The following is a 13,234-nucleotide window of genomic DNA, read 5'->3' on the forward strand; positions in this document are numbered from 1 at the left end:
TTATTCTAATTTGTTTCAATTTATTCAAACCAATAATCTGGCCCAGTACCCTTAAACTTGCTCGCTTGCTCATACAACTCTGTCTCCCAACTATATTTCAGTGCACTTATTACAGCATAACTATCTAGTTAGGTGGTACGTTTAACACGTTACCATATTTTTCTCTCTGACAACTTTGGAAAGCACAGAAATTTTCTCTCTCTTCTGCACTCCAAAATTTGTATTGCTGTGATGCTCGTTGTGCTCTGAATCACACCACAGTGCTAAAAGTACTGAGGGCTATTGCTAATCTTATAACATGTGAAAGTGAGCGATCAGGTTTTTACTTCAACAGAATATCTTAAACAGTGCTTCAGTGAAATTAAGTCACTGAGGTCTTTAGAAGGATAAACAGAAGATATAAGCCAGAAAAAAATGAGCATTTGCTTATAACTCTTCTGGTGTACTGTATTTTAAGAATTCATTAATCATTCACTAGGTGAAGCTGATACCTTACAAGCACAAAAAAAAGATACAAAACAGCTGTAAAGGAATTGCTTCTGTAAAAGTAATGCTTTCATTTCAAGGAAATTCTTTGGGTAGGGTAACATTAATAATTAGCCTTAGATGAGATTTTTGTTTTGAGGTCTGATTTCCTATATATGACATTTTACTCATTTAACTATAAAGTATTCAAATTTTTTTAATAAAGATACTTTGGGCCTAACTCACTTTTTTATGTCCAAGTGTCTACTGTCATTTAATATTTCTAAGGGTACCTGACATATCGGCACAGGACTAGCACATGTGATGCAAAACATGTAAAAGGTCCATGCTTCCCCAAGGAAGCAAGAGGAAGCCAAGCAGAAGCACGTCTGTATATGTCAGGTGGTATGAGATGCACACACATAAGTAACATTATGGGAAGATGCAGTTAAACTGAATATGTCAACTGCAGGAAAAGAACAGGTAAAAATAATTTGAGGATGTCCTTCGCCTATCTATCCAGACCATAAACCCTCATCTGGACAATTTGAAAGCTGATTTGGAAAAGAGGAAGGGAAGCCTCTATTTTAAAGGTAATATAAAATATCATAAGCCACAGTCAGAGAAAAGTTTGCTTTAAACCACTTCCCAGAAAAATTACTTGTCCTAGATTTAGTTAATGACATCCAACCTAGACACTTCAACCTGGCATCTAGGATTTAGCAATACACCTCAGTTGAAGCCATGAAAAGGGAATTGTTGTGAAGCAAATAAGCAGCAGAGTAAAGCATAAAGGGGCTGGCAGTGTTGCTGAAGTAGCTCAAAGCAGCTCTGATGAATGAACTGAACCCTGAGTCACTGGAATGACCCTGGAAGTCATTAAAATAGCAGCAACAGAGTCAGTATAGTTATTAAACCTGATGATCTCAGAACAAGAATTTAGGAAAGGAAGGACTTGTTTAGTCTAGAGAAGACTGAGAAGGGATCTCAGTAATGCATACAAATATCTCAAAGTTAGGTGTCAAGAGGATGGTGCCAGACTCTTTTCAGTAGTGCCCAGCAACACGACAAGGAACAATGGCCATAAACTAAAACACAAGAAATTTCACTTCAACACAAGGAAAAACTTCTTCACATTGAGGGTGGCAGAGCACTGGAACAGGCTGTTCAGAAATGTCATGGAGTCTCCCCTCTCTGGAGACACTAAAAACCCCCTTGGATGCATTCCTGTGTAACCTGCTTTAGGTGACCCTGCCTTGGCAGGGGGGTTGGACTAGATGATCTCCAGAGGTCCCTCCCTACCTTATCAGTTCTGTGATTCTGCTAAAGAAAGGCAAGGTAAGGCTACAAAAGCTGACACAGGGAAGGGGACACAAAAACTGACATAGGGTACAACCACTGCCTCGGTTAAATTTTTTCATGGAGAGGGGAATTCAAGTGAAAAGAAAATAAAAATTAAATCTGTTCCACAAACCGCAGATATCTAGTTTAAACTGATGAATTAGATTAGAACAATTTTGTTAGTTGTATGAGTAGAATTTAAAGCAAAGAAAATTAAGTTGTCGCTAAGGTTCTTTTGTGGCAAGGAATATACAAAGGACCATTCATAGTATCTATGAATTCACAGAGAATTCATAGCTTTGTAGCCTTTGCTCAATATTTCTACCATTTACTTTTAAAACACTTTCACTCGTTGACAAAAACTTATTCCTACTATAAATGATCAAGTAAAACACTAATCACAGCACATAAGTTTAATTATGCTTTCAAAGGCAAATGAAAAAGGATTATTTTACAGAATCGCATCCCAGTTATTCACCCTGGTGAAGGGTCTGGAGCGTGTGTCCTATAAGCAGAGGCTGAGGGAGTTTGGTCGTTTAGCCTGGAGATAAGCAAGCTGAGGGGAGACCTTATCACTCTCTTACTGAAAGGAGGCTGTAGCCAGGTGGGAGTCAGTCTCTTCTCCCAGGCAACCAACAGTAGGACAAGAGGACAGTCTTAAACTGCGCCAGAGGAGGTTTGTACATTAGGAAGAAATTCTTCACAGTCATGATCAGATATTGGAATGGCCTGTTCAGGTACGTGGTGGTGTCGCCATCTGTAAAACTCCAGGCTCCAAGCTACAAGCTCACCAAACAGCTTTTACTTAAAAAATATACAAGGCTCCAACAATATCCGTTCTCTGTGGATATATTAGAAGAGCTTTCAGTTCTTTTAACACCTTAAGAAAGAGCACATAGGAGAAAAGCTGCACACCATTTCTCAGGAAGCACTTTTACTGGTAAACTTTAGAAAATAAGAGAACTTGGCAAGACTTTAGAGGGTAATGTTCAACCAAAATAAAGCATTCCACAAAGCATTGACTCAGCCCATGCTAACCCACACAACTTAGCAAAATCTAACCCATACAGCTTCAAGTTACTCAAAAGAGGAAAGGAGATTAGGAGAAGAAGAAAGACAGAGGAAAAACAGAATTATAGCTACCCTTCCTAGATCCAGAGTAGGTCCAGCTACAGGAACACAGAAGATTGCAGAGTTCGGCAAGCACAGAGAATGCAAAGTGCATGTTGCTGCTTTTATTTGCTTTGCCCCCCCTGTGGCCACACACCCCCCGCCCCCAGGTGGGATTTTCCATGTTCAGGCCAGTCCTGGGCTGGGTCAGGGGCTCCGGGGTGTGGGGTGGGCAGTGCCCCCGGACTGTTTTGGACTGACAGCTGCTCCAGAGGTGCCCAATGAGGCTCCCAAGGGCTGGGGTATGGGATAGGGCATTACCTCACCTTCATGAAATTCAGCCTGTCCTTTCCCCCACCCCACCCCCCCTACACCCATACTTGAGATGGTCCAAGCCAGTCATTAATATAATAATCCAGTGTCACACACCATCCCTGGAGATGTTTAAGGAAAGACTGGATGTGGCACTTAGTGCCATGGTCTAGTTGACAGGCTGGTGTTCAGTCATAGGTTAGACTCGATGATCTCAGAGATCTTTTCCAACCTAATTGATTCTGTGATTCTGTGATAAACCTTTTGTGAAATTATTGCATTTCCTTCCACCTCCACCCTGCCCCCCAAAGATTCTCTAATACTCCAAAGGCTTTAAACCCTAAAAGTCAAAAATCAAGTTTCCTTCAGAAACTGTCAGTGGAACCCCAAACCTGAGTATTTAGCTACTTAATCTGTGAATTCATTATTAGCACGATCCTAGGACACTTCCTGCAGTCTGATAGATTCTTATTTGTGAATATTACATGTTTGATCCAAGCTATACCAAATCTCATGCAGCCTGAAAAAAGGAATAAAATCGATCAGCACACGCATTGCCACCCCTAGGAAATCTGTTTGACAACAATGAAAGGTTTACAAAAATCAGAGACATTAAACAGATTTTTTTTTTGACAGGCTCATACCCATAGACATAGACCTACTGACATCTATAAAAGCACTGCCTGTTGGAGTTTTAATATGTGAATACTAAAGATATTGACACAGAACAACTGTAATTGCAATACTGTGAGTGAGGGTAATCAACACTAACATATCTAATTTTATAGATGCTTGAGGTGATTACTTTCATACATTTGCTTACACTTCATTATTTCCTCTTGCTATATGCATTCAACTAAATCAAGAAAAACTTACTAATGTTGTGTGGGAATAATCTGTGAGATGACTTATCCCCACAGTAAAGAAGGTGGATTTTAGCTATCCAACAGAAATTACCATTATTGCTTATTATTGTTTAGATGCAACAAGATGTGATGATTATGTAGAATGCTGTCTTCTTTTTTTAAAAAAAAAAATTGTTATGCTAGTTTTGTCTGGGATAGAGTTAACTTTCTTCATAGTGGCTAGTATGGGGCTATGTTTTGGATTTGTGCTCAATACAGGGGTGGTAATATAGAGATGTTTTTGTTATTGTTGGGCAGTGCTTACACAAAGCCAAGGCCTCTTCTACTTTTCATCCTGCCACACTGACAAGGAAGTTGGGGGTGCACAGGAAATTGGGAAGAGACACAGCTGGGACGAGTGACCCAAACTGACCAAAGGCATATTCCATACTTTATAATATCATGCTCATTATAGAAAGTTGGGAGAAGAAGAAAGGGGGAGACATTTGGAGGATGATGTTTGTCTCCCCACGTAACCATTACACATTACATATGATGGAGCCCTGCTCTCCTGGAGATAGCTGAACAGCTCCCTTCCCATGGGAAGCAGTGAATTAATTTCTTGTTTTGCTTTGCTTGTGTGAGTGGCTTTTGCTTTCCCTATTAAACTGTCTTTATCTCAATCCACAAGTTTTCTAGCTTTTACCCTTCTGATTATCTCCCAGATCCTGCTGGTGGAGGAGTGAGTGAGTGGCTGTGTGGTGCTGGCTAGAATTAAACCACGACAGTGACAAGACATCATTAGTTCCTACACCCACAGTTAGGTATGCAAGTCACAGTGCATGAAACAAGAGAATTGTTCCAGGGAGTGTTCAGGTCACATTGTTGATCTAGTTGAAAACCTTGGGAAATGTACTCTGGCTAATTTAATGAGGTACTATTTATGTGAATGTGACAGGCTGAAGCTGAGGAACAAGGACTGTTTTTATCCATGAAAGTTTTCTCAGAATTACATTCCAGAAGCTTTCCAGAGGACAAGGAGTCATCGACCGGCACAAATAAATGCTTGTGCATGAGCGAAGTAGTCAAGGAATAAACTTCCCTTCTATGCACCCAGAAGTGATGAGGAATATCTGCCCTAAGTTCAGCACTTTATCATGCAATCCTGTAGGACACAGATGCCTCTAAACATTCAGTCACCTGAAACCATGAAATGTCCTGGGGAAGTACATCTTAATTGCACATGGCAGCAATTAACTGTCATCATTTAATCATAGCAGTACTTACCTATTCACAGTAATATTGTGAGGACTAACCAAATACTGCATTTCTAAAATTATTTGTGATGTCTAAAAGAAATTATTTCAAAAATATTAAGCATTTTCATAGTTATCTAAATAAGTGAGCAATGCATGGGTATAAATGCTTGTATTAGTAAGCAAGAACTAATAACTATACTGATTTAAGTAGTAGAGAAGTTTTTTGTTTGTTTTTTTTTTTATACAAAATACAAAAAGTAAAAACCTCTAGAGTCAGATTCATCTGGCAAACAATAGACATCTCAGTTGTTGTCTAGCCTCCCCTTTCCATCAGGGGAGACAAATGGACCTTTGTGAGGTGTGATTCATCCCATCCTAAAGCAGATGTGTTTGCAACAAATAATGAATTGGGTTTTTGAGACTTCTATTTCTCTTCTTTGACTGAAGAGGCTAAAAGTAACTGGCAGGGCAAAGAAATCTCTGCTTCTCGTAGGCAAAGTTGCTCAATTATGCACTCAGTCACATGCACAGAAAGTCAATTTATGCATAATCGCCACTTAAGAACCACAATTCCTCTAACAAAATTAATTATTCTAGCTACAGGATATATGTGAGGTTAGCCAATATACACAAATTAATTTTGTAAATTTAAAGACTCTTGAGCTAATTTGGATGACTGAAAAGATGATGAACAGTCATTTTACATGCTACACCAAGTATGGGATTTTGCATTATTAATTGAAGGAAATTATTCAGTATAAAAAATGTAAATTGCAGGATTCTGGGGCAAAGAAACCCCACTTAAAACCAGCAGAAATGAAGTTGCCTCAACATGTTTCTCTTCTGCACTACACAGATTCATCTGAAGTTATTTCCATGGTGATGTTTCTTTCTGTATGAAGACATGCCTGTTCTGGTTCTCCTGTTTGTTATCAGATGCTCAGTTATTATGCCTGTTCAGAGCTGCAAATGGAATTGTTAAGTACATAGACAGATGGATTGGATATTTTTCCATTAGCGCAGATACATACGTTAAGACAATAAAAAATTTTATTAATGATTCAATATTTGAAAGCTGTCAGAGGTGGATAATTTGCTGGTGTTACAGAAATTTTAAATAAATAATGATTAGTTTTGCTTAAAATATTTATCTTTCATACTAACTATTTCTCAGATATTGCTACTGATTTATATGTAGTATATTTATATGTAGTATATTTATATGTAGTATATTTATATGTAGTAATATTTTTATAGGCTGGAATTGATCATATCACTTTTAAAGAAGATATTCTTGCTGTTGGCTGTTATACTTTCTATACTTTTATAAGTGGGAAAAATGAAGGCAAAATTTAAGCCTACCAAAAAAAAGGATTATTTTTTTGTCCTGTGTGCCACGAGAACATCATGATGCGTTGCATAACACAATGAACACATTCAGGAGCCAGTGTCTTTGAAGAGTATAGACTTTATTGCCTGAGAGATGTTTAAAATTTAAAATATCATTGTCTATCATCTCTGCTAAAGTGTATAATGAGAAAGTAAATAATAACAGGTTATTATTATTAATGGTTCTATGAAAAAAGGTCTGGCTCTAACCTGTTTGCACTCTTAGAAGAGAAAAATTCCTGGCTATATGATTTTTCTCTCTTCAACTCTTCCCTTCTCAGCTATTCAACTATCTTATCTTGAAGATGGACAGCAAACTTCATAAAGTGAAAAATATGTATAATTCTTTGCAAGATCTTTCTCCTCAGAGTGTCTCTGGGTTCACCTGCATACAGAGGTCTCTCCATAATAGCTCTACAGGAGTGTTTTTTCTTATCATAAGGGAACAATGAAGAGTCATCAGAAAGTCAAGGCTGTTTAAAAAAATGGTAGCAGCTGTACAAGTTTTCAATGTTCTGAAAGGAAGAGTGGATCTTACTTGTTTCATATAATTGGGTTTACTAATCAAGCACAATATTGCAGCAGCACATCATGTTCTTTCCTGCGATGGGCTTTCCTAAGTGACAGATAAGCCCTCACCCAGATGATGATTTTTTTCCCCCTGTGGTGGGATGGGAGAGAGAATAGGAAGGTTAAAAGCAAGAAAACCATATGGTTTGACAAAGACAATTTTGTAAGGGAAGGGGGGAAAAGAAACAAACAAACAAGTGATGAAAAGGCACTCATTCACCTCCTCTCACCCACAGACAGGGGCCAGCCAGTTTCCAAGCAATGGCTGGTTGAAAAAGACTTACCCTGACTCAGTTTTACCACTGCCCATAATGTCATATGGTATGGAATATCTCAGTTTGGGTCAGCTGTCCCAGCTGTGTCCCCTCACAGCCTCTTGCCCACTCCCCAGCCTACTCCTTGGGGGTCAGAGTAGGAAATGAAGAAGGTCTTGACACTGTGTAAGCACTGTCCAGCACTAGCTAAAATACTGGTGTGTTACCAATACCATTTTGGTCAAATCTAAAACATGGCCCCGTATGGGCTGCTTTGAAGAAAATCAACCCTATTCCAGCCCGTCCAACTACACTTCCCTTAATTTATAAACAAATGTGTTGAGGTGTTGTTAACATTAACAATGCCAATGTACACACGAGAATGTAGCAACTTTCTACGGAGAAGAGCAGTGAGAATTGATGTTGGTTTGAATTCCCAGAAGATGGCCCAACCAGGTTCTTGCCCTGGTGATGAGAGCTGGCTAAGATAAGCACTTGCAACTCAGTTTACAAATAACTCAGGGAATAAGGTCTTGAAAGGAAGCAAAAGTCTGTGTCGTAAGTTATCACAGGAGAAACTAATGAAGAAACACAAACAGTAAAATGTAATCATTGGAACAGACCACAGGAAAGAATGAATACAAAATTGATTTAAGAGCTGCAGCATTTACCTGAATTGCTAGCAGAAAAGGAACTGACATTTACCAAATTAAAAGATTTCATCTGAAGGATAAGTAACTTGAAGTTTACTTAAGGAGAAGACCAAAAGCTTTGCTAGTTGGCTTATGGAGCAGTGACTTTAGCTGTTGAATAAAACAAGTAATCCTGGGTAGGGACAGTATCAGGAAAAATACATAGATTGTGGTATGTATTTAATGTTTATTCTGTCTCTGTTAATATAGGTTTAAATCTCAGATTTGTTGCTTTAAAGTTCTTCCTATGTTAAAGGACTTCAGTCTCTTTGATCTATTTTAAAATTTATTGTGAATAAGGCATGATTTTGCCATAGAAGCTTTCATTCAGAGTAAAAGCATGGCCCCATTTAAAGAGAAGTATTCTTCCTCTCAATATTTATATGTAATCTTCCTTGGCATTGCTGGGTTATACCTGTTCAGTGATAGGAGGATGGAGAGTAATAGCTCCTAAAATTGCATTGGGTAGGTCAACAGTCAGTTATGATTGCATATCTTTTATTCATCTCTGAGGACTTTGGGGATTTGACCTAATGCAGCTAAAATTAAAATTTGAAAATTCTTATTAATCCCCTTCACCAATCTAATAACAGTGAGAATAACATCCAGCCTAGCATTAGACATATGTTTACCAAACCAAGTTTTATATATTAAAGCCCATTTCCATTACAATTTCAGCAGAAAATATCAGCAACTTGCTTCCCTATGCAGTTGGTGGATGTAAAGGTATCCCTTACTTTGAAAATAAAACTGCTCATATATGTAAGTTGCTCTACAGAACTACCTCCCCAGCTACACTTTTTTTACTTCCTACCACATTGTAAAAGGCAAGAAAATAAATAGGGTCTGAAAGTGGGTAGTGTTCAGAGATACTGAAAACAGCTTTCTTAACATAGCCCTGATTCCATACTCTCTTAAACTGTTTTCACACAATGTGAACCAAACTGTGTGTCTTCTGATCTGTCTGTTCTGTGCAGCTAGCTCAAAGGAAGTGAGATCTGGCTGGTTTTGGCTGGACCATTTCCACAAGAAGAGCAGAATATCCCTGGAGGGAACAAAGCTGTGTTAATAAGCTCTTATTTCACTTGCCAAAGGAAACACCAGAGAGTTGTCTACAGAATTTCTAGGTTTAGCATTTTCTCACCTGTTATTGCAAAAGTGACATTACAGCAGCTCTCAGACTGTATGAAAGGAAGGTAGGCTTCAGATAACTAGATTGTAAAGGAACCACAACTGCTCCCAAAGAGCCCTGCTTCACACTAAGCAAAGGAGAAGATTCAGCAGAGGATCTAGTCAGTACCACTGTCATTTGCAGGAGTGACTCATGATCTGTGTGATGGGAATGGAGTTTATGATACAGATTATATCTTGTGTTGAATGCAATGGAACTCAGGGCTCAATGGCTTGCATCTTTTACAAAATTTGCAACAGACAAATACTAAAACTGCCAACATCCATTAATTTTTACACTTGCTATGATTTATTACTCACAAAACTTGGATCCATATAAAAAACTAAATATATGTTATTGAAACGGACCACTTCCATAGAAGCTACTGTATGGCAGATGTCAGGAAAATCATGAAAAGTGGTGGCAACATGAGCAGGACCCCATTATTCAGCAATCGCAGCACCAGACTGAAGGACAATTTAACAGAACTGAGTGCAGTCTTTCACCCTGTGCACAGTTAAATTGTGGATAATCTTGAACAAAGTCTTATCAACATCAAAAAAGAAATGTGTTCAAACAAGAACTTGCAGCATCATAAAAGGTTATTAAATGTTAGGCTCCATGCAGCCTCTCACTTATGAAATTCCTGTGCTGCTGAAAACTAAGAAGGTGTTCCTGGAGGAAGTTTTCACTCGATATGTCCTACCTATCATACTTCTTCCTAATTCTTTCCCTCTCTTCTACCACATAAGATCTAGGAGAGCAAATTAGTTTTTAAGTTCCAAACACAGACTAATATATGAGATCAAAACACTTTAAAAATTTGGAAACGTGTCAGAAATGACAGTAACTCACAATCAGTTGATTGTGAAGCACTACTTCTCTAAAAAGAGAATCAAGGTTACCTGAAAAGATAAGGACAAATGTTGGCACCTGCACATCCTGGTTTTTCCTGTATATCACAGTATACCAGCTGGAAAAACTGACTACACAATTGCCATAAAATCATGGCTTTCAACATGAGTAGAGAATATCAGGAAAACATATTATAAAAGAGGTTTTTGTAACAGCTGGCTTTTTGCTGAAGCAAATTTTTCAACTCCCACAACAGACATACTGGGTTGTAACTCATGTTTCAGCATTCCAGCAAATTATTTTTTTTGTACAATCTCTTGAAATAATGCAATCTGTTTTTTCAGTCAGTGGTATACCAGGGAAATATCAGCCATAGCATTGGTAAAGACAATAGTTCAGACAGATGTCACTAGCGTTCAGTTGTCACAGATATTCTGACATGACAAAGCAGTACAGTAACCCCTTTGGTCTGAACCACAGCTCTGAACCAGGCAGATTTGACCAGGCATGGCTCTATCCAACATCACAAATTCCATGAGCCAAACCATCTTGGAAATGTCCGTGGTTCACTTCAGCAGCAGCATTTCACTGGCAGACTAACATCAAATGACTCTTTGTACTGTTATAGCGGTTTTTCCACTGCTCCAGGGAGATAAGAATATGGTTGTTTGAGTCAGTTTGCCAAGGAATAATAAAATTACAAAAGTTGTTACTTTGGTTCCTCATATACAAATGAGCAGGAACTATGAATAGCAGCTCCTTTAAGAGTTCCGCAGAAAACAAAATATGTGCCAGTAGTGCCTGTTTCTTGTGTCTCTAGTGGTAGAAAAATAAATTGTCTATTTTTGAGCCTTTCTACTCATAAAACATTTTTTCTAATTTCTCTGAAATGTCCCGGATTTATTTTAGTGGTACATTTGAAAATAATTTTCACAACAGTTTTCTGAAAGTTCCTTTTTTAATGAAAATCTAAGTTTATGACTAGAAGAGAACCAGCACTCAGAATTAAGATGCTATATCATACGTGGATCTCCCATCTAATTGCGGTGATGTGAGTTCACATTATGGAAGTTGTGAACACTACGGTATTTTGCTGGTGATGTCGCTTTCCTACAGTGAGTAGTGAATAGAAGAATGCATGAAACTAAGGGAAAGAATATCCTTAACACGTGGCTTTCCTCTAGTGCTTTGAAGAAAACATTCTGGTCTGAACAGCTGATAGTCAGACAAAAAATTTACTTTGAAGTGACATACCTGTATGCAGTCATTATTCCATAAAGGACATAAATAAACAGAAGGATGAACTTTGTCTTTCAAAGTCCCACACACGTACATCAGAGTATTTTATGAGAAAATGGTCCACAGTTTTAATGAGGCTGAGCATTTGATACTCACTTTGACTAGACAAAATCAAAACTTATAGCCAGGCTTTTAGAAACACCAGTAGATCTGAAGTAACTGAAAGCATTCACCCCTTGAATCACTGTGATGGGAGGGGAGCGTTTTCAGATCTCTCTTCTAATGGAGAAAATATTCCTGAAAAAGTCTTTTTGACTGATGGAAAGAATGACTACCGAAAAGAGGTTGAGTTAGTAGTTTAATGATTGAACAATGATGGTCTGTTACAGTCAGTAAGGCACCTTGCTCTTCTGAGGTACTTCCCATTGATGGTCTTAACAAATTGGTCTACAGTTTTAAGTAATTTTTTGACTATTACTTTTAATTAAGTGCTGGTTTAATTGCTATCTGTCAGAGGGACTGCACTCCTGAATGGTAATCCTGGACTAAAAATGTGCGATTCCTGAGAACCAGTTGCACAACAGCAGCTGTTGACAGTGTCAAAGGAAAATGAATGAAGTTTTGTATTATTCATTTAAATTATTTTTAAATTTGATTGGTTTTAAAAATAAAAAGTAAAATGTCTATGCAAATAAGTAATTATTTTTCTTTATGATACATTTGAAATACAGAATGTCTACACCTGTCCAGTGTGTCCAAGGAGAACAGAGTATACTAGCCTTCATATTTGTGAGCAGCTTTTTATGTGTCTGAAGACTATTACAATGCTCATTCCCTTCCACTCCATCTTTTCTTCTTGGGTCATGACTTACAAACCCCACCCTTGCTCTTCTCTACCAGATTCTCTCTGATCAGTGTATGCCTTTGTCAACAGTCACTTGGAGCAGATTTCTATGCCAACAAGTGCTGAATAGAGAGGTTGCTGCAGGTGTTGCAATGCTGCAATACAGTAAATGTTCAGCTCAGCTTCATTTAAAATATGGATTACCAGTATCCAAAAAATGAACCGCTATGAGACTACTCTGCAGCAAATGTTAGAAATGTGCATAACTGGACACAGCTGTATGCAACAAGTGGAATCAAAAGCTGATGGATAGCACGTGATGCTGGTGGCACAACACAAAATACCACATTTTGAGTGCTCCAGAATTTCCCCTCCTGGGAGGCTCCATTGCAATGCCAGCAGCTGCCCGCCCTGGAGAGGAGTCAGAGGTAGCAGAAAATACAAATTTGCAAACGCAAATATTTTCAATTCGTCAGAGCAAATATTTTCAATTTGTCAGAAATAACTGTTTTATAGGAGAAAAGGAAATATAGTAAAAAGAGTGAACTGAGGACTTAAAAAGTCAGCATAGGACAGTGACAAAGATACTCCAGAGTATTTTTGAAAACAGGTTGACTGCAGGTCAGTTAAAACAGGCTCACTCACACACAGTGACTGGCCTTTATGCGAGTGACTTCAGCCGTGGGAGCAGGTAGCCTAAGTGAGGATGCGCTACCTACTTAGAAACACGTTTGGGGTTCCACACAGTACAGGAGGGCGACTTCCAAACAGCCCTGGGAACTCTCTCGGAGAAGTTCGCAGGGGCCGGTTTGTCCCGGAGGGAGCACCCGGTGGGCGCAGGGAGCGCGGAGCGCTGGCACACAGCGGATCCCGACCCGCCTGCAGGGT

The sequence above is a fragment of the Manacus vitellinus genome, unplaced genomic scaffold, assembly GCF_001715985.3.
Source record: "Manacus vitellinus isolate BGI_N305 unplaced genomic scaffold, ASM171598v3 scaffold_1_pilon, whole genome shotgun sequence".
Classification (NCBI taxonomy): Eukaryota; Metazoa; Chordata; class Aves; order Passeriformes; family Pipridae; genus Manacus; species Manacus vitellinus.